Below are 23099 nucleotides of genomic sequence, written 5' to 3'. Positions count from 1 at the left end.
ATCACATCTCAAGAAGATGTGAACAAACACCAAACACAAGAAGACTCCGTAATGACAGGAGCAGCATCATCATGGAAATCGCAGCAATTAATTCCATTTTTGGAAGTTTCACAGATATCTGATGCACAGGTACCCAGTGCAACAGATTGGACTGAGATAAAGAAAAAAGCATTGAAAGAATTCAATTTAACAGGTGCAAGAAGTCTAGCATTGCCAGTGGCATACGATGCACAAGGTCAGAATCCGAGATGGGAGCGATTGGATCATGACGTCATCAAGGAATTAGTGAAAGCCATCCGTGATAATGGATTGGGATCCCCGTACTTCAAGCAGCTTTTGAAGGCAACATTCAACATATATGATCTAACGCCTTTTGATCTCAGATCTATCGCATCAATGATTCTAACAGATTCGCAAGTCCTTATCTGGGAAGCGAAATGGAAAAGAGCCCTTGAAGAGCTCAGGAGGAGATTCAAGGAGGACCAAATGCAGGCATCACCGTGGCAGAAATGGCAGGTGATCCACCAAATGATGACCCAGGTTGTCAAGCAAGGAATTTGCCATGAGAGGTGTTGACAGATATAAAAGAAGCAGCAAGAAAAGCAATAGTGCAAATTCCACCAGCAGGAATTCCAGAAAGCATTTACACAGAGGTAAAGCAAAGCCCATCAGAATCTTTCTCCTCATTCATTGATCGTCTAACACAAGCAATAGACAGGCAAGTCAATGATGAGGGAGCGAAGCCACATCTGCTTCGAAGTCTTGTTTTTGCAAATGCCAGCGCAGACTGCAAGCGCATCATCAGTGCAATGCCAGGCCAGCCGTCCTTGGCAGAAATGTTGGAAGCATGCAGCAAAGTAGGAACACCACAGCATGTTGCATCCATTCAAGCAAGCATCTGGGGAGAACAGATGGAAAAAATCATCAAAGCCCAGACTGAAAACCTTAAGGAGGCTTTGGCAGCTCTTCGACAAAATAATTCCGCAACAGTAATGACAGCGAAACTTTCAGGAGCACAATGATACAAGTGCGGCAAACAATGGCACTTGCACGATCCACTTTCCAAGCCACAAATTGTTGAAAGCAAAAATAAGTTTTAGAGAAAAGCCAAAAATAAGTGAGGTGCCGTTGGATGCAATAACCATATTTACCGGCGGCTCAGGAAAAACTCACAAATCAGTAATCACATGGCAAAATGCAACAACAGGAAAGTGGGAATCAAACATAGAAACAGTGCAAGGTTCACCACAGATAGTGGAGTTGGCAGCAGTGGTTCGAGTCTTCGAACTGTTTTCTCAACCTCTCAATCTGATCACAGATTCAGCATATGTAGCAAATGTGGTCAGAAGGCTTGAAAATTCATTTTTAAAGGAAGTTGACAATGAAGATTTGTATTCATACTTACTTTGTATGAGGACTCTATTACAAGAGAGAAAACATGAATATTTTGTTTCTCACATTAGGGCACACTCTTCCCTTCCAGGATTCTTAGCAGAGGGCAATGCACACGCAGATGAATTGGCTATGCCAATTTCAAACACTTTGCCAAACATCTTTGAGCAGGCAAAGTTGAGTCATGCATTTTTTCATCAGAATGCTCAGGCATTGATGGAAGCCTTTCGCATTTCCAAAAGCCAGGCAAAGGAAATCATCAATACCTGTCCAGACTGCCAGCGTGTACAGCCTCCTGCATCCATGGGAGCAGTCAATCCAAGAGGATTGCACAGTCTGCAACTGTGGCAGACAGATGTCACCAAATACCCATCTTTTGGCAAACTTAAAAACATCCATGTCTCAGTAGACACATTTTCAGGTGCAACTTTTGCATCATTGCACACAGGCGAGACGGCACAACACGCTTGTCGACACTTTTTACAAGCGTTTGCATCATTAGGTGTGCTGCAAGAAATCAAAACAGACAATGGTCCGACCTACACAGGGAAAGTGCTTGACAAATTTCTGAAAAGGTGGGGCATCCATCACACTTTTGGTATCCCACATTCTCCAACAGGTCAAGCAATCATTGAAAGGACACACCAAACACTAAAAGCCCTTTTGGAAAAACAGAAAAAGGGGGAGGCGGATGCAACACCACACATGCGCTTGAACAAAGCCTTGTATGTGTTGAATTTTCTAAATGGCTCCTTTACAGAGCCCACTCCGCCAATCATCAGACACTTTTCAAATAGTACAAAAGCAAAACTGAAGGAGAATCCTTTAGTTTTGGTCAGGAACCCAGACACAGGACAAATTGAAGGACCATTCAAATTAGTAACTTGGGGCAAGGGTTATGCTTGTGTCTCCACAGGAGCTGGACCAAGATGGGTGGCTGCAAAGAACGTGAAGCCCTACCGAGTCCAAACGCAAGCAGACGCGGACCCCAAGACAGGAAGCAGGAACACAGGCATGCAGACATGAGCAGATGTCAAGACAGCGGACATCCCCTTGTTCTACGTGCAAGAGAGACTTTGGGATTTGGGTTTCCCTTGGGACTTGGGTGGTGGTGCATTTTAGGAGTTCCTAGGGGAAGGAGGCCTCTGATAGCACACATTTGCCTCATTTTCTCATTGGTTGCCTTGAGCAACGCGGCAGATTGGCCCATGGCTCAACCAAAGGAAAATGTTTAGGAAACTCTTGCCAATGCATCAGGGCTGGACACCATTTGTTTGACACACTCAAAACCAGGGAAGCCTTTTTCAACATGTTTGGTAGGGTTGCCAGTGAGCAAATGGCCGATTCCAAAAAACGTCCCTCCAGCAATCTTAAAGATCATTTCAAATCCAGTGGACAAATAGGACGTTTGGACAAAGTTCCTTCCTGTGGCTCCTTTTGAACCTCAGGAACTGGAAATTCTTGGATCGGTCAGAATGAAATTTTGTGTGAAATTTGACTACTCTGGAGTGGCGGAAAACAAAACAATAGATGTCACTCCAAATCACATAATTTATAGAAAAGCATCGTCTTGGTGTAACTACACTAAGATGGTGAGCAGACCATCCAACCATGATCCAGTGCAATTGCCAAGAAGAATCTTTTTTATTTGTGGGGACAGAGTTTGGCCCGCAATCCCCGCAAATGTCAAAGGCGGTCCATGCAGCATTGGAAGACTTTCATTGTTAACACCCAACATAACGTTACTGAGAGAGCGAAATCCCAAAGAGAAAAGATCTATCCAGCAATATGATCCAAAATGTGATGATGATGTTCATACTTGGTCTAAGGCACAGAGAATTGCGGCTGCAATTTTTTCACCGCAGACAGCATCAGGAGTAGCCTTGACACAATTGGATCATATGGCTTGTTGGCTGAGTAAGCATGCCCGAGCCATTTCTCTTACACTGAGTGACATGTTAATGGACACCGATAGTGTAAGACGAGCAACTATCCAAAACAGGGCAGCAATTGATTATCTTTTGCTGTCACATGGGCACGGGTGTGAGGAATTTGAAGGGATATGTTGCATGAACTTGTCAGATCATTCTAAATCAATCCATGAGAACATCAAACAATTGTGGGAAAGTGTGAACAAAATTGGAAAGGTAACAGGGTCGTGGTTGGATGGCATGTTCAAATTTTTAGACCTTTCATCTTTGTGGAAGGAAATTTCAAAAACAGGTTTTTGCATCCTGTTGGGATTTGTAATTCTTCTCATGGTCGTGCCATGCTTCTTTCAATGCATACGGCGACTCATGCACAAGGCTGCAAAAGAGGTCTTTTTGGTGCACACAGGAGGGGGAGATGTTGGAGTCCAGGACATCCCCTTGGACGACCTGAGACCTGGTAAAGAGAATTTGAGCCCTGGACAGGGGGGTGTGGAACCGGTCCAGGGGGGTTGGAAACCTTGGCACAGAGCCCAGGAAGACACTGAGTTTGATCTTAGCCCATGGGAGAAACTTCCAGCATTAGGAGAGGAATTGCAAATCACCAGGAAGTGAAAATAGTAGTTTAATACAGTAGAACATACAAGATTCAGTAGTTTTAGGATTCTTAGAATAGAGGTAAATGGGGGACAAGATGGTGGAATTTGGGTGGTACCTCGTGTCCCTCTCCTTCTTCCTCGTCCTCCATCTTCTGGGGTGGTGATGAAATAAGATAGTTAGAGTGGATTGGGTCAAAGCAGCAGTGACCCTCTTAGTGTAAGCACTAGGCATTGGTGTGAAATAGTAAATATCCTATACGTAATTATCTGTATAAATGTAAGGTGACGTCCCTTCGGTGGGCAGTCGCCTCGTATCCCAGCCGCTGTCGGACCTCGGCTGGGAGCGGAGAAAAACTTTGTGATATCAAATAATAAACAACTTGAGAAACCAGAAAGCAAGGCCTTGAAGACTCTGCTTCTTTGTACCAACGCGACTCGGGGCTTTTAGAGGGCCAAGGACTTTAAACAACTTGAATCTTGGGTGAGAAAACCAACCCGAGACCACCCGGCCCAAGTGTGCGCCAGCCCCCTGAACTCCGTGTGTGCGGGGGACCCTCAGCACCAAGAGCTGATGGGGAGCGACCACGGGAGAGCCTTTGGGATCCACTGACTGGGCACATTTTTTACTTCATCTCTCTCGGTCACTCTCTTTTTCTCCCCCATCTCTTTACTGTTCCTCTCTCTCTCCCTCTGTGTCTCTAATTTACTGTTCAATAAAACCCATACTATTGACTTTGCACCCTAAATTGGGCAGAGGCATTTCTGATCATTTTAATAACCAGAAGATGGCAAGGGGCCGGAGGCCCAGCACTCCGGGGGCTGCTCTGTGCCACTTCCAGTGGGTTGTGCTGCTGAAGGGGTGCCGGGCATGGCCCTTTGTGACACAGCAGCGTTCCCTCAGGGCCCTGGGGAATGTGGAACGTTGTGGGGCCCAGGGCCCCGTTGACATGGCGCAGCCACGCCCGCAGGGGTATATAAGGGGGCGCGGGGTCCTGTGTTGCCCAGTCCCAGGAGAGCCACTTGCTCAGCAGGAAGCAGCTCCTAGGATCCCCTTCTGCGTTGCAGGAGATCAGAGAGAGAGAAGGAGAAGGTGAAGCCCGACTCCCAGGCACCCAGCCCCTTGCCCGCCCGGCCAGCAGACCAGGCCCCCAGCGGGCAGTGGCCGTGGGCAGGCGGCGGCTCCGGCCGGCCCCTGCCGGACCCTGAGGAGGAGGGGCCCTTTGCCAAGATGGAGGAAGACCAGAAATATAACATGGATCGAGAGCTCTCCCAGTGGGAAGGAGAGGGATATCAGCTACTCTCTCCTTCGGAAGAAGTGCAAAGCCATCTGCACATTTTCCCATGGGAAGGAGACAAGGGAGAGCCAGAGTTGTCCCAACTGGGAGACAACAACAACAACAAGGACGTTTCCCAAGGAGAAGGCTACAGTCTCCAAAACCTGGCCCAGTGGGAAAAAGACAGCAGTGACCACCAGCTGTCCCAACTGGAAGAAAGTGCCAGCAGCCAGGAACCATCCCAATGGGAAGACTACTTCAGGTGCGAGACCGATGATGACCCCCTGCACCCAGAGAAGGCTGAGGATGCCCAGAGTTGTGCCCAGCAGGGGCCCGGCTCTCCCAGCAGCGTGGGCACCCAGGTGGCAGGAGAGGCAGCCCCTGAGCTGCCCAGCACCTCTCCTGCCCCAGAGAGTCCCACAGAGGATGAGCTGGCAGCTGCTGCTGCTGCAGCTGGAGCTGCTGAGGAGGTGGAGGAGCCCCCGGAGCCTCTGGCTGCTGAGGTAGGAAAGAGCCCCGGTTCCCCTGCTGGCAGTGAGGAGGTGCCATGGGCAGGGACACAGACACCAGTCCCTGCCCCAGCCAGCCCCCCAGGCTGCTGCCAGGCTCTGCTGGGCTTAGCGGAGAACATCAGCTCTGAGGAGCTGCTCCAGCCTGTGCTGGAGGTCCAGCAGCCAGAGGAACAGGGGGCCCTGCAGCAGAGCACGGCTGCAGAAAGGGAAGCAGCAGCTGCACTAGAAAGGGGAGAGAGCCCAACATCTGCCCCACACAGCCCCTGCTGCCCCCCCAGCCCCTCGCCCAGCCCAGCGGGAGCCCAGGGGCTCAGTGAACAGCAGGAGGAGGCAGACAGGGCATCAGTCCTGGCACAGGAAGAGAGCAAGGAGGGGGCCACAGCTGAGAAGCTTGAGGATTCTCAGTGCAAAGAAGAGGAACACACAGACCTGTTCCAAACAGAAGCCAACAAATACCAAGAAGGGTCCCAAGGGGAAGCCTGCATTGAGCAGGAGCTTTCCCAGGTAGAAGCCAGCAACTACCAGGAGGAGTCCCAAGGGGAAGCCTGCATTGAGCAGGAGATCTCCCCAGCAGAAATCACCAGCAGCTACAATGAAGGGTCCACAGGGGAAGCCTGCATTGAGCAGGAGCTGTCCCCAGAAGAAACCAACTACCACCAAGATGGATCCAAAGGGGAAGCCTGCATTGAGCAGGAGCTGTCCCCAGCAGATACCAGCAACAACCAGGAAGGATCCCAAGGGGAAGCCTGCATTGGGCAGGAGCTGTCCCCAGAAGAAACCAGCAGCAACAAAGTATCCCAAAGGGAATCCTTCATTCGGCAGGTAATTTCCCAAGAAGAAGCCGCTATCTATAACATGCTCTCTGACTGGGATGGATACACTGAAGACGAGCTGTCCCACGATGATGTTGAGAGCTACCAAGAAGCTTCTGACTGGGGAGAATTCCCAGAGCAAGGCCTTTCCCAGGCACAAGTCAGTATCTCCCACAGTCTCTCAGACTGGGAAGATTACAGCCAGCAGGAGCTGTCCCATGGAGATTTCAACTGTCTCCAAGAAGTGTCAGACTGGGAACAGTCCATTGTGCAGCAGCTTTCTCAGGAGGAAGACTCTGTTGCCATGAAGGTGTCCGGAGGCAATGGAAGGAGAGCCTCTGTGCAGTCTACCTGGAAAAGTGACAGTGAGCAAGACGTCGTGCTGTACAGGTGGGAAGAGAACATTGGGGACAAGGCCTTCCTGTACGAGGAGGACGAGTGGGATGAAATCAGCGTCCTCGAGCTCCAGGAAGACCAAAGCAGAGAGCCAAGACTGGCGAGAGGTGGGTTCCTCCTGCCAGGCGGGATCTTTGTGCCCATCCTGCGTGAGGGTTGGGTTGAGGATGAGGCACCTGAGCCGCGCCCCTGGGGGCTGCTCTGTGCCTCGCCTCCCCACGTGGAAGCCCTGGCCCCCAGAGGACACGGGGCCCCCGGTGCCTTCCAGGAGCAGGAGCCAGAGGCCGGCACCCTCAGCCAGCAGCGGGCCCCCCACAAGAAATGTCTCTCCTGGCTCCGGCGGGCGCTGCGGGCGCTGCGCGGCCTCTTCCGCTTCTCCTGCTGTGCCCCGCGGCCCCAGGATTAGGGATGGACAGGATGCCGCTGCACAGAACACACACACAAAAAAATAGAATTAGAATAGGAATAGGAAATAGTCAATAAAGAAGATGAAGAAATGGTGGCAGTAAATAGGAATAGGATTTAGGAATAAGAATAGCAAAAGAAGAAACAGAAGAAGAAAAAGAAGAAGTAGTATTGATAGTAGTAAATAATTTTAATAAAAATAGAAAGTTAAAAAAATTCTGATGACACTGGTATTAATTATATCAACCTAAAATACACATTCAGATGTGTTCCACAGTCACAGTGTTGTTTGGGTTGGGAAGGATCTCAAAAAATCATCTAGGTCCATCTGATTTTCTTACACACTATTCTCTCTCTCTCTGCATCCTCCCTCTGTCCTGGTTTAGGGCAAATTTGGGAGGAAACCTGCCAATGGGGTTCCTCTGGTTGGCAAACCCAAACAGCCCCTCCCCTCAGCAGGCCCAGGTAAAGAACTTCCTCGGAGGTTTTACAGAACTTCCTGTAAAATCCCCAGCCCGGGAAGGCCACATCCACGGCACATTCCCCTCAGGGGCAGCTGAGGGGCAGGTGCCATCAATCCATCCAGGGACCCAAAGCGCTGCCCACACTCATTGCTGAGGCCTTGCAGCAGAGCGCTGCTCGTCAGGCAAAGGGCTGACACAGATCCAGACTCTGCTGCAAGAGGCTCTGTCAAACTTGTCCCCCAGAGCATTCCATTGAACTCTTTATTTTTGGGACCCTCACCACTGTAAAGATTCAAAGAAGCAGATATACTGTACTCTGTCAGGATCTATGTAGTTGTCATATTTTTTTGCTTAATCTTTCTCTGTCTCTATTCTTCCATTTTTTTTCCGTCTTTTTCTCTCTCTCTCTCTTCCTTACCATTTCTGTTAAATAAAATCTATACTATTAACTTAGGCATATGGTCTGATTTGCAGCTTAATTCTGGTAGAGTCGTCTCTGTAACGGTTTTCATAAACGGATTGTAACCGTCAGTAAAATTATTTTACCCTTTGCTGTAGCACAGCGTAACTTCCTCGAGCAGACAGTCCTTACCAGCTTACAATGTGAAAAACGGATTTATAGCTACCATAGAAACCAAACTCTTTGTATAATAATATATGCTTAGTGGGATATAGCCTTTGCTTGGGTGCAGCAATCAGTAATTCAAAGTAGCAACACGCTGCCTGTCTGAATATGTGCTGATGTGAAAGAAGGAATTTGATGGATACAGTCTCCCTCAAAGGTATACATTGCCTTCTGCTTCCCTTCTAGGAGCCAGTGGCACTGAAACACTCCTTGCTGCCGTGGCCAGATTACCATCTCATCTCTGTGAAAAATTCAGGGTGCAGATTTCCATCTTTTTAAAAGGCAAAACAGAAGGACAAACAAGCCCAAGGGACACTATTGCTGTTTTAGGCTTTTCAGAGCAATTGTTGTCACTGGCTTTTGTTTGAATGAGGTTATATTTCTAAGCTTAGCAGTAGGCATGATGATTATTTTTCCTGCCACTGAATTGTCTCAGAGCAAGGTGGATATATGCAGACTCCTTTAACACATAGGAGTACAGACTACTCTGAATAAGGCACCGTATTTTATCAAGTCCTGCTGTACTAATATTGTTCTTAGCTGTAAATAAGAACTGGACAGTTCCTACCCACTTCCATTAAGTGACATTCCTCAGGGTTAATTATTGTCCATCTATTCTGGTCCCTCAATACAAAGGATTTTTATTTTGAGGCTCTTTTAAGTCTTCTCACTACAAGAGGATGCTAAAAAAAATTCAAGTAGCCAATTTCCGGCAATTTAATTTCCAGCCATTTTGAAGGAAAAACCCTCAGGTAAAGTTCTAGCTAAAATCTTATTACAAAAATATTTCTATTAAAATTTAACTTTTTATATATAGTATCTTTATCTTAACTGTCTGACAAAGCATCCAGATGTCCCTATGATGGGCACGTCTCCTATCACTCACAAAATTTCCTTCAACTCCACTTCCTCTTTCACCTGATGATTTTTGCGGCACCAGTCTGAATCTCCTCCTTACATGCAAAAAAACCCCTCCCCCCCAAAAAAAAAAAACAAAACCAAAACCCCCTAAGAAACCAAACTCAGCATTTATATCCTGGAATTTTAAAATTCTCATTTCTAATCAGCAGAACAAAGATTTATGCAGGGCACATTGGCAAACTAAATATGAGAAGTGTACTAATGCCATTACTAATGGTACTACTACTAAAATAGTGCCCCATGTTTGGATCTGCCTTGTAGAAACAGGATTGTATGCTTTCCAAAGACTTGCAAGTAAAATTAGTAGTCTTGATAACAGTACTTATAAAATAAACTACTTGGAGAAATTTGATTGTTCACTGCTTGAAGCACTAAAAAAGTTAGTTTTAGTTTCTAAATATTTTTATCTAATAAGTCAAAATAGGAATAATATAAAAATAAGTAAAAAACCCCACATCTTTTTATGGTGAATATCAGAACAGCAATGTTTTTTGTTCTAAAGGTTAAGTAGAATGCTTATAATAGGCGTCTTGATAAACAGATTTTCTTGCTACAGAAGGAGCTGGGGAAAGTTTCTTGTAACAGGTAAAAAAATAAGAATAAAAATAACTCACAGGATCATAGAATAGCTGAGGTTGGAAGGGACATCTGGAGGGCATCTTGTCCAGTCCCTCAGCTCAAGCAGGATTTTCTGGAGCTGTTTTCCCAGGATTCTGTCCTGGTGGCTTCTGAACATCTCCAGGGAAGAAGACTCCACAGGCTGGGTAACTTGTGCCAGAGCTCAGTCACCCTCACAGCTAAGAAGTCTTGCTCTGACATTAGTTGCAAACCATATTTTTCATAGAATTCCAGTTTTCCAATGCTTTTATAAGACCTCAGATTTGTAGTCTACAGAGGCTTCACACTGACCTGGGGTTTCCTTGGGCAAGAAAAAATACATCAAAAATCTATATTTTTTTGTGGTTGAGAAGTAATTAATATTTTAATCTTAAAAGTTTTTAGTTTTATTTCGATTCTATGCTAATAAGAGTTACTACTTACTATTTTAAATAGTTCCAAATTTAAGACATGCATACATTTTTGTGAAAGGCCTTCACTATTCATTATGCTGCAAAAAGCAAGTTTGTAAAGAAGATATGCACTGTACAATAGCAGGGATTTGAAACTACCTGGACATTACTGGATATTTAATTGTATCCTTTAAAATTTTTAGTTAGTTATTTTGAAGAAGCATAAATCAGAGCAGTATAAACTTCATCAGTTTTGAGCTGTAAGAGTTCACTATTCTTCAGCAGTCATAAATTCTGAACAGTTACTTCGTTTGTTCCATATTTCTGGTCATAGCCAATCATTAGTACAGAGACTTGTACTTTATTCATAAATAACCAGAAAACCAGTAAATCACTCACAGACAGAACACAAAACTTGACCTGTCCTTACTGACAGGGTTGAAAACTATGTCCCTCTGTGTTGATAACTCTGATCCAAACATTTGAGTTTCAACAAAAGCAGTTAGGACATAAGATGTCACTCCTATTAACATTAATAAAGATTGAGGATTTTTAAAGAGATACTCAGCAGAATGCATCATGCATGATCCCAGAGCTTTTCCTGAAAAATAAGTAAACTTTAAATAAGGGTAGAGCACAAATATCTCTTATCAAAATTGATATGATGGGATTTATTAGCATCCCATGGCAAAAAAAAAAGTAGGAACTCTGTTTATAAGCCTACACTGGCTGGAACTTCTCCATGAAGAGTGGGTGTCAGCTGTTTGAAAAGAGACAAATTGGGAAGGTTCTGTTCTGCCCTTGATGTGCGCACAGACTTTAACTTCAATTAGTGTCATTAATCATGAGGAGAAGGAGCTCCCAGGCCTACCATAATTCGGTGTTGGTGTCCTATCAGGTCCCCCCTGCACTGAGAAAAAACACACCCCGCCACTGACAGTGACGTATGGCCTGGCTCTGAGCTCCGTCGGACGCCATATGCTTCAGCTGAGAGATGGCTGACAACCATGACAGGACATCAATTATTGTCATCCAGCCACGTACTGGAACACACACGGGCTCATCCCAGCTTCCTTGTCATAGCACCACCAGAACTCGTTAAGTGTTCTGTATTTAAAGCCCTCGCTTTTCTCTAGAAAACATAATTAATCTAATTGTGGCTGATGCAAAGGCTTGGGCCAGGCAAGGATGGCTGCAAGGGCTCTGTGTTTGCGGCTGACACCACCACAACCAGCAGTTTAGAAGACACCCCTCAGAAAGCTGCTTCTGCAACTCACCCCTAGTAGAATCCAAATGGAAATTTAAAAATATAGCTTGACTTTAGAACTCCTTCTATAAATAAATGTGAGAAACAGATATCTAAAAATCCTTTTGGTTTCTTGGGTGAGGCTGAGTTCTAAATCTGTGTGAAAAGTCCAGCTGTGGCTTGGGCAGGAATTTGGAGCTCAGCTTATACAGAACACCAACCACATCTCAAACTGACTAGGGCTACAATGTGGAAATGGGAGCTCCATTTTTGCTCCCTTCTCTGATAGTAACACTAAAAATATGTAAACCCTACTCCCAAACTCTTTTTCTCATACAAGAAAATGGGCACTCAAAGGCTTTTACTCTGAGTACTTGATTATTACTTGCCTTTCTGGAATACAATTTCTATCATTATTCAAGGATCCAATCTAGAATTAGAAAGAAAATTGCACCACAACTCAATTTCTTTTGTTCACTGATGTGATTTCTCTGACATTAAATCCCAGTGAGCATGGAAACTGGAAGTGGTATAAAGACAAAAAGCCCCAACATACTTAGAATACATAAAAAAATAATAAAAAAAATACAAAAAAAAATCTTCTTAACTAAAATAGTTATTATAGATTGGAAAAATGAACCTTAGAAAATCACATGATAAAAAGTATTTATGAATTTCCTCTATTGTAATAGGACAATCAACTTCAATTATTTTTGTTTTTGTCAATGTTCTTGATGATTCTTGAGCCTCCCATTTCATCATTAGCATTATTTTTCATAATGAAACATACATATTGTAGCATTAATCCCAGAATTAATCATCATAAAACCTTCAATACTCCTGGTTTTGTTTCTGTAGCTAAAAAGCTGGTGAAAGTCATATGGATAAAAAGATTCTTTGTAACTTAGACTGGAAAAAGTTGGGCTGTTTTCTGGTGCAGTCTAAGCTTACTTTCTCTAGCTTATACAATGAGACTATTTTTAATTAAATTTAGCCAAATTAGATGTAATTTTTTTTAAAGTTTTAACGTTTGGAGATTTGTACTTCAAAACTTGTATTGACTGGTTTTAATTGTACATATTTAAACAGTCTATGTTAAAAAGCATAAAAATGTATCTTCCATGTTAGAAAAAAGCGTAACTTGTTTTGCATGGTACTTATATTTTTTTCCTATATACGGAGTAAAATATTTGGATTAAAACAAAACATTAATGAATTTATGTGACAAATAAATATCACTTTAAATCCTTTCAAAAGGAAATTAAAGATACTTATGTATCCATACTGTAAAGAGTTTGGATTTAAAAATTCTGATACCTATTTGCACTTTTGAAATGAATATCATTTAGAGTTACACTCACTACTTACAAACAAATTATGCAAAGAAATTATTTGGTACCAGTGTCAGTCTCAGTTTCTGCCTCCATTGTGTGTGAAGTCCTCTTGGCGTTGTAATTGTGGGTGGAATTACCTCCAAAGGCCAAGCATTTGCTGTGGACTAAATCACAATTATTGCTAAGTGAAGGCAATTACTGCAGAGCAGCTGAGGCTTGGGAACATACTGAAGCAACTTCTCTGTGTATGTTTGCCCTAAGTGATATTGAAAATCCATGTGATTAAGGCTCTTTAAGGACTTTAAAACTAGGATTAAGTTGCCTAGTAAGAAGTAGGTGCTTTTAAAATGTGTAACTTTTAATAATATTGTGGAAGCATAATTTTAAAAAAAATCTTTGCCATCTCTATGTGATTTTGTGACAATTTTGAAGTTGGTGTTTGTTGCTGGTTTGTTGTTGTTGTTGTTGTTGTTTTTGTAAGGTACTTGATTAAAATAATACAAAACATATATTAAACTTTCCTCCTTATTTGGGAGTTAAGGATAACTAGTAACCTAGTCGGCATGTTAAGTGTTTGAAACCACCCCCCTTATATGCTTTTGTTTGGTATCTGAAAAAGTTGTTCAGCTGTCAGCCCTGAAAACTTAAGCATGAGATCTGTATCTCACAATGGGTTCTTTCTTTTTCATGCCTCATCAGTCCTGGTAATAAAAGACAACTTGGATTTCACTTTTGCTTACTTGGGGGTAGGTCAACTCTTCTGTTTGTGTGTATGTGTGTTGTTTTTTTTCTATATTATCATGCAAACATTCTCATATTACTTGCTGAATGGTTACAGGGCTCAGAGTTATACAAACACAACAGACACAGAATGCTTTTGAATCACTGATGGAATTGCTTCATGAAAATATCCAAAGGAAAAAAGAAGGATGTAATTTCTTAACTTCAGAAACACCCACTCATTTGCAAGGTTTAATTTTCTTAGTTTTTTGTTGTTAAATTTGCATTCATAAGCAAGTCTGAAGTAAGTTTGCTGCTTTGAAAAGATGCTCTTACAAAAGAGTTTTAGCATGGTTTAGTTTCCTTTTTATTTCATTGAACATGTTGAAATAGACCAAAGAACATCTACAGCTCTCCCTATTTTATGTGGAAATTCAACCTGCCATGTCAGCCCCTCCCCAAGAACTCACTCTGTATTGAGCACAAGGTCTTCATCCACCTGACATAAAGTTCTAGGGTACCTGAAACATATAACTTTGTATTACTTTCTGTCTCACCAATATTTATAGAAATCAAACCTGAAATTGCCACCTGAAAAAGCCACACTGAAGTGATACTTTGCAGCTCCAATTTCATAAGGTCTTTTTTTCTTAGCAAAGTGCATTATTAAGGAATGAAGATAATAAGTCATGCAAAGTCAGGAAAAATTTGTGGTCTTAAACAGAACAGAGATTCTTAAAAACCTGAAAAAACTCAGTAAAACCAGCAGGAAAACTTATGCTTCCAAGAGTCATGAAATTCAAGAGGAAACACGGATCTCTCCAAAATGCATATGATATTGTGTAATACCATTACTTCTGCCCACAGACTCTGCCTGCTCTCCTGTTACAACCTTGCAGATCTCCCACCCCTTCCACATGGTTCCTCTGAGAACTCCAGCTGGCTTTCACCAACTCCTAACAGGGGAAGTTGTGTTTACTTGCTTTATCTCACCAAACAAGGTGCTGAGGCTCAGTAAAGCTGGCTATGCAGAGAACCACTTGAATTCAGTTATAAAAGGTCAGCAACGATTTTAAAAAGCAAACATGGAGGAACAAACAGCTGACTACTTTCTGACTGGTATTGTTAAATGTCAGGCAGATTCTGCAAACAGCACAACAGGCTGTTTCTAGAACAAGCTTATCCTATTTCCATGAAAAAATATAAGCACTCAATAGTTTAAATAAAGTAAATGGTTTCAGACAAGATCCTGATGGATGTGGCTCTTGGTGGGGAAGGGGAGATGATCATCTTGCTGAGTGTTAGTGCCATGATGCCTGAACACTAATGTCACTAATTACTGACTAATTCCCACCAGCTTCCACAAGTGGAAACATTGTGCAACACATAGAAAATATGTAAGCACATAGAAAATCTTCTTGAAGTATGTCTATTTGACATTAAATCATTCTAGTTAGAAGTAACTGCTAGTTTGGTGTCAAAATTTTCATATCAACAACTGTTTCCTTCTACCATCTAATCACAAACCTTGAAAATCCTATACATCAGCAACAAATTCCACCATAAGTGCAGCTATCTGCAAAACAAGGGATTAATAGTTTCCAGTTGTCAAAGGAACTTCCCTGTCTGGTCATCCAGGAGCTACTTTGCCCATCACAGTCCACCACCTGAGCTGGGACTGAAGCACTTTCACAGCTGCACACACCACACTCACACTTGTGTGTATTATTATTCTGTGTCAACAGCTGCTGAGTAGCAGTCTACCAACTGCACAACTTTCAAATATACTTTATAGACACATTTCTGTGCTTTAACATTCATATCCTTTGTATCTTTTAAAGTATCCTTTTATTTATCCTTTAAATTATCCTAAAGTATCTTTTAAATCTTGAGGTTATACTGGTAGATGGCCAAGCTGAGAGATAGTACAATAGAAAGAAGTTACATGTAGAACAGATTTTTATGGGCTTTTTTTAAAAAAACAGATTTTATGTGCCAGTTATTACACAGGAAATTTTTGTAAGTAGTCCGCATTTGAAATTAGTAGAGCATTTACCACTAATTAGTCTAATGGCACCTACTGTTAAATGTCGTCCCTGCATTTCTTGGTTTCATGTGTTTGAGTCTTTGCAGCAGCTTTCTCACGCTGCTTCATGTAAACAATATTGTATTATTAGAATTTATCTGTATGTTTTGCATTCTTGTTCTCTGAGAGAGAACTTGACTGATGGTCATATTGACCAATGGAGTCAGGAGGTTGTAACCTCTTTGGGCCAATCTTGGCCCTCTGTACAGAATGTATATAAGCCTATTGGAGTCAGATAATAAAGAGCTTTCTATGTTTCACCAGGCTGCTGCCTGCTGTCCTCTGTGAGGTCTTCTCCCACGTCACAACGTGTTGCCCCTCAAAAGGCAGGGGTAACAAGTGGTGACCTCTGACTGTGTGAGAGACTGCACGTCGGTGGACCTCTGTGCCCAGTGAGAGACTGTGCCTGCTCTGCCTGAGGTATCGTGGTAAGAGATAATGATCTCTAAACCCTCCTCAGATGAGGAAACCCTCATGGTGGACCTTTGCCTTGAGGTCCTGCGGAGAGAAGAAGTTTCCTTTCCTGGAGATGCTCTCCAGAAATTGTTCTATTATGCTAGAACTCATGGGTTTTTTTGCAGCCTTGAAGAAGTTTTTTCTACAGCAGAGTGGAAGTCTTTGGGCAACTATCTGCTCCAGGTTTTCTTTGCAAATCACAGTGTGAAGCTTTTGAAACTCATAGCCACCTGGAGCAGGCTGGAGAAAGTGCTGCCTAAATTGCAGCTTTCCAGCTCTGAGGACAGCTCCAGCCTCATCGGGCTGGGGGCGAGGGAAGACAGTGGAGTCATTCCTCCTGTCCCGGCTCCTTGGAGATGGGCGGGACAGCCGACCCCCCTTCCTCGGAAAGGTAGCAGCTTGACGGGAAGCCTGCCTGCACTCAGCACACCAGCTGAGGCGGGCACGGGGTCTTCTGCAGAGCAGAACCCGTCCCTACCCACACCTTATCGGTGCTGGAGTGTGGAAAACCTCGGGGCTTGTGAAAGCCCCTCGGGACCAGAGAGATTGGTGCTCCCCAGCCCCGTGCCGAGAAAACGGCGGCGGAGGCAAAAGATTGCCTCCCCCAGTTTCCTCCCCCCCGGTGCTTTCCTGGCCTTGGAGGTGCCGGGAGCACTCTTGGATCGGGGGGGCGGGGTGTTTTTTGCGGCCTGCCCGCATTGTGGATTTTCCATAAAATATTCCTTGCAGCAGGACGGCGCAAGGCTGCGCCGTCCTGGGCGCCGGGCAGGGCGGCCGTTCCCCCCCGCGGTGGGGACTTGCACGGGGCACAGAGGTCCGTGCAGTTTGGCGACAGGCCAAGTGCCCCGCTGGAGTGGGGGTGGGGGCCAGCCCAGCCTGTGAGGGGCGGGATGGCCCCGAAAAGCGGCGGGGCCGGCCCGGGGTGGGCAATGCAGCCTGCCCAGCCCCCGTGGGGGGGCGCGGCCCCAAGGAGTGAAAGGGCCAGCCTAGGGCCACCCCGCACAGTCCCAGAGCGAGAAGAAACCCCCCCGCAGCGACCAGTGCAGCCCTTGAGAAAGGGTGGGCCAGGCAGCGTGGCAGCCGCGGTTCTGCTTGGGAATGCAGGGCCAGGACACCCTCCCTGCCCCCCTGCTCCTCCCCGTGCCGATCGGGGCACTCCCCCCGCGCCTGTGGGGGCAGCGCTTGGCAAGCGGGACACGCCTCCTGCAGCGCTGCCATCTCCCCTCGCGCCGAGCAGGAGCAGCGTGGCGGAGGCAGCTGCGGCCAATCTGTCAATTTTAAAGGGACAGCGCGGCCACAAGCAGGTGTTCCCCCGCTGCAGAGGGTCCCGGGGTGCTGGATCCCCCTCAGTCTCGGGTGATGTCCCAGCCGAGGCTGATGCTGTGGGTGGCCGTGGGTAAGCACGGCGCCCCCTGCAGGGCAGGGATGGATTCCCCAGCTCTGTGGGTGCGGTGAGAAAAGCTCTCACCCCTGTCTCTGTGAAGCACACGGGACAGGATTTAGAGGCCCATCATGCCTCATCTAATGCTCAGGCCAGCAAGACTAATGCTAAGGCCAACAAGAAACAAAGAAAGAGAGTGCAAAAAAGTGCAAAAAAGAGGAATCACTCCTTTGTTTCTTTGTAGAAGGTGTGGATGGCCAAATCACATGGCAGATGTTTGCAAGGCAAGCCATGTGAAAGGCCAACCTCTGTCAAAAGGGCAGTGGGGTGCAAAGAGGAAGTGTGCTCGGACAGAAGAGTCTTCCCAGTCCCCACAGCCGATGGAGGTTTGTTGGGAAGGTTTAGTCCCACACACACCTCTCCCTGTCAGAGTCCCTGAAGGGACCAAAATTATTTAATTTGTGTTTGAATTTTCTGTTCACAGGACAAAGAGTCGGTGGTGAGAAGGCAGTTGCTCTGAAGTATTGAGCTGCCTGGATTTCACTGGACTGTTGCTCTGATCAGAGATTGTCCTGGAACAATTTAGAACGGACATTGCGATTTTTTCGTTTGCTGTTTGGCAGCTGGAATGGACTGTCTTTCAAGATCCATTCATCTCCCTTTGTGACTTGTTTTGGGAGCTGTTGGACCAGGATCATCTGGAAATTTCAACCAGTCCTGGGACATTCCTGTGTTCTGCATTGAAACAGAACTCTGGGGACTGGAGGTTTTTATAACACCTCCAAAAAGCCAATCCTCAATTGTGAATCTGAATGATTGTTTTCTGTGATTCATTTGTATCCTGCAGGTATCACTGGCTGATGAATGTCCAATTCCTTGCACGTTCTGGAATGGGTCACTTTTGCCCCATCTGCCACAAGGCGACAAAATATTGTTTGAAAAAACAAACAATCAATTTTTTTGTTTGAGCTAATTATTGCTCGATTTCAGCCGCAAAAATGGCAATCAATCATTTTTGTATGAGCTCATTGCTCGATTGATAATGCAGGCAACAACGCTTGTGAATTTGATGGGTGCAGATTTTTGTAAAATTCATACTCTCAGTATTATGGGAGGAATTTGATTGGAGCTTTGCAAGCAGTGTTTTTCTGCCAAATGCTCTGGAGCCATGAGCTGTTGCGAGTGGCAAGAATCCTTTGGATTTCTTTTTGCGGCCCAAAAATATTCAGAAATTTAGTGCAAGGGCCCACTGTCTTTACAGACAATTTGGGAGGATGAAGTAGGCCAGTGTTCCTTGGAAGGATGATTTTGAGGGCAAGTTTTGGAAGCCCCTGAGGATGGGCAGCCCATTTGGTTGTATTGGGGCTGCTGTCATGGCATTTCCACAGTTTTCCCAGAAACTTTTTCATTTAGTCACGGATTTAACTTCTGTGGTCGACATGGCACACAGATGGGTTGTTCAATTTAAAGGGAGTCAGCAATGTTGTTTGTTCCATTTGCTGAAGAACCTTTTGTTGTGCCACAGAGGCCTGGTTCTTAAAAAACAAAAACGGGGAACGCAGGGTGAAACCCCGCAAATTCAATTGGCAAAGGCTTTGCATGCCATGGAGCACCTTACAGGTGCCACAGAATTTCACTAACCCTGCAATGTGAAAAGCAAGAAACCGTGACCGAATGAAGGTCAACAGAGGAGGAACCACTGGTCCTCCCATGGGAACAGAAATTGAACTGTAGTTCATTTTCTTTTTTCCTTTTTTCTTTTTTTAAGGTAAAAAGGGTGAGATGTCGTCCCTGAATTTCTTGCCTTCAAGTGTTTGAGTCTTTGCAGCAGCTTCTCACGCTGCTTCATGTAAACAATATGTATTCTTAGAAATTATCTCTATGTTTTGCATTCTTGTTCTCTGAGAGAGAACTTGACTGATGGTCATATTGACCAATGGAGTCAGGAGGTTGTAACCTCTTTGGGCTAATCTTGGCCCTCTGTACAAAATGTATATAAGCCTTTGGAGTCAGATAATAAAGAGCTTTCCATGATTCACCAAGCTGCTGCCTGCTGTCCTCTGTCAAGGTCCACTCCCATGTCTCAACGTGTTGCCCCTCTAAAGGCTTGGGGTAACACTCATTCTGTGGCTTTATGACATAGAGAGGGCTGTGAGGTCATAGAGTGTGCTGTGACATTACAGGGTGGCTGTGTGACAACACTGAGTGAGCTGTGTGACATCACTGAATGGATTGTGACATCACAGAGCTAGCTGTGACTTCACAGAAGGTGAGTCTGTGACATCAGAAAATGGGATGTGACATCACAAAGTAGTAACTCTAGAAAAAGAAACAGGAAAGCTCCCAATGAAAAAATGGACAAATAGGAAAAAACAGTCGGAGATTGTGAAGAGTTCTATTTGCAAGCTTCTGGAGCAGAAAAGAGGCAGTTTATTGCTTCTGAAAAGATCCAGGCATCATTTTCCTCAGGGCATCCTTGAGCTCCTGGTTCCTCAGGCTGTAGATGAGGGGGTTCAGGGCTGGAGTCACCACCGAGTACAGAACTGACAGGGCCAGATGCAGGGATGGGGAGGAGATGGATGGGGGCTTCAGGTAGGCAAACGGGGCAGTGCTGACAAACAGAGAGACCACGGCCAGGTGAGGGAGGCAGGTGGAAAAGGCTTTGTGCCGTCCCTGCTCAGAGGGGATCCTCAGCACGACCCTGAAGATCTGCACATAGGAGAAAACAATGAACACAAAACAACCAAATACCAAACAGGCGCTAATAGCAATGAGCCCAAGTTCCCTGAGATAAGATTTGGAGCAGGAGAGCTTGAGGATCTGTGGGATTTCACAGAAGAACTGGCCCAGGGCATTGCCATGGCATAGGCGCAGGGAAAATGTATTGGCTGTGTTCATGAGAGCATTGAGAAAGGCACTGGCCCAGGCAGCTGCTGCCATGTGGGCACAAGCTCTGCTGCCCAGGAGGGTCCCGTAGTGCAGGGGTTTGCAGATGGACACGTAGCGGTCGTAGCACATGATGGTCAGGAGGGAAAACTCTGCTGACATGAAAAATAGAAGGAAAAGAACCTGTGCAGCACATGCTGTATAGGAGATGGTGCTGGTGTCCTAGAGGGAATTGTGCATGGCTTTGGGGACAGTGGTGCAGATGCAGCCCAGGTCACTGAGGGCCAGGTGGAGCAGGAAGAAGAACATGGGGCTGTGCAGGTGGTGGCCGCAGGCTGCGGTGCCGATGACGAGGCCGTTGGCCAGGAGGGCAGCCAGGGAGATGCCCAGGAAGAGGCAGAAGTGCAGGAGCTGCAGCTGCCTCGTGTCTGCCAATGCCAGCAGAAGGAAGTGGCTGATGGAGCTGCTGTTAGACATTTGCTGTGGCTGGCCCTGGGGACTTGTTAATGGATAAAGGACAGTGACAAGTCAGGAGAGGCGGCTTTGAGCCAAACCTGTGCCATTCCCTGTAGACTGTCCTGCTGGTATTGGTGTTTTTGGTGCTGACCCTGACTGCTGACAAAACAGCAACACATTCACTTCAGAGCTGGACTGGGTCAATGCACAAGATGGCGGATGGGGCTGAGGCAGACACACACAAGATGGCGGATGGGGCTGAGGCAGACACACATAAGATGGCGGATGGGGCTGAGGCAGACACACACAAGATGGCGGATGGGGCAGAGGCAGACACACACGAGATGGCGGATGGGGCTGAGGCAGACACACACACGATGGAGGATGGGGCTGAGGCGGGGCCTCCTAGCACGGTCTGCGGCCCCTGCCAGCCCAGCTCCAGCCCCGGAGCCGCGCGGGGCAGGGAGAGTCCTTCCCTTCAGCCCTTTGTTGAACAGGACATTAACAGACACCCGGGAAATGGGCACGGTGTGGCACATTTGCTCTGTGCACACAAACATAGACCAGCCAGTTTGGAATGTCAGCTGGCAGTATTTTGATGTCAAGCCAATTCAAATAGGTGAAAATAAGAAAAAACTCCAGGCACTGAACATTTTAAAATAAAGGCTTTTATTTTTTCTCCAAAAGAGGGCCAAAAGCATTTCCTGTGCAGATGGACTTTGTTTAGCATCAAGAAACATCACAAGTGGTTTGGTCCAGGCAGGAGTCACAGTGACTGTGAGGGGATGAAAACGGAGATGGATCTGCTTGAGGTGGATGGTGCAGTGGCTGCTCACCCGCAATGTGTATCCCTCAGGGGACCTATTTCTTTAGAACACCATGAAGAGTACAGAGAACTGAAATACAAACCAAAACTGCAGCAGGAAGCCCAGTGCACTTTAGGTTGTTCTCCATGAGACTCTTCAAGCTGAGCACGGCCATTCTGTTCAGCAGACGCACAGGCAGGGGCTCCTTGGAGCGCTGCTCTGGCACCCGTTCTTTGGAGTAGGGGATTGCAGGGGAAAACAAGAGAAGCCCATCCACTACTGAAGAGGAGCAGTCACTGACAGGAACCAGTGGGTTAAGAAATGTGAGGGGGAAAATGGAGAAATTGTGAGGTGTCAAGTGTGAGAAATGGGAGTGGAAAAAGGAGAGAAGTGTGAGGGAAGAGAAGAGTAGGAAACCTGTGTGGGAAAGGGTGAGAGAACTGAGGGGAAAATGGTGAGAAAAGTGAGTGAAAATAGGAGAAGAAGGTGAGAGGAGGAAAAGGCAGGAAATACGGTGGGAAAATTCTAAGAAACATGAGTGGGAAAGGGTGAGAAACAACAGGGAAAAATGGAGGGAAATGTGAGGGGAAGAGAGTGAGAAACTTTAGTGGCAAAGAGAGAGAAACAGGCAGCAAATGTGAGGGGAACATTGTGAGAATCCTGAGGGGAAAAGAGTGAGAAACCAGATGGCAGAGAAAGGCAGAAAAAATGAAAGGAAAAAAAGGGTGGGACGTTTGATGGGAAAAGTGTCAGAAAACAGGAGTGAAAAAAGGCCACAATGCAAGAGGAAAAGTATAAGGGACATGAGGGGGAAAGAATGATAAATTTGAGAGAAAAGTGTGAGAAATGTGAGAGGAAAAGTTTAGAAACATGAGAACAGAAGCCAGAAACGTGAGGAGAAAATTCAAAGAAAAATGACGGAGGAAAGGAGAGAAACACGAGGGGAGAAAAAGGCAGGATAAGTGAGGGAGAAATTGTGAAAAACATGAGGGAAGAAAAAAGCAGGAAACAGTGGGAAGGTGAGGAAATGTGAGAGATAAAGTGTGAGGAAAAGGAGATGAAAAGGGTGGGGAAAATGAATAAAACTTGGGAGGGAAACATGACAGGAAAACTGTGAGACTTGAGAGGGGGAAGGGGTGGAAAAGTGAGAGGGAAAAGAGCAGGAAATGTGAAGAGAGAAAAGGAGAGAAGGCAGTATTGGCATAAGAGCTGAAATAATTCCTAAGACATTCCCCCATGCATTTGCCCATTGATTGCACAAGCCCAGGGCTTCTCTGTATGTCCGTCTCCACCTGTGCCTTGATTCCTGTTTGGAAGCAGTAGAAGTGGCAGGATGTGCCCAGCAGCAGGAGCTGCTCCAAGCTGGGAAGGTGCCAGGTGGTGCTGATTT

At 45.6% G+C, this 23099-nt stretch overlaps 1 pseudogene across 1 annotated transcript; it reads right to left on the bottom strand.

Moving 5' to 3' along the window:
• Positions 1-19991: 19991 nt before the first annotated feature.
• Positions 19992-20924, bottom strand: LOC310918336 (olfactory receptor 14J1-like; annotated as a pseudogene). The gene has a single exon. The product of its transcript is annotated as an olfactory receptor 14J1-like (transcript).
• Between the last annotated feature and the right edge of the window lie 2175 nt (positions 20925-23099).

The sequence above is a fragment of the Zosterops lateralis genome (genome assembly GCF_965231275.1).
Source record: "Zosterops lateralis genome assembly, chromosome: 23".
Classification (NCBI taxonomy): domain Eukaryota; kingdom Metazoa; phylum Chordata; class Aves; order Passeriformes; family Zosteropidae; genus Zosterops; species Zosterops lateralis.
This window is presented reverse-complemented; position numbering and strand designations above follow the sequence as displayed.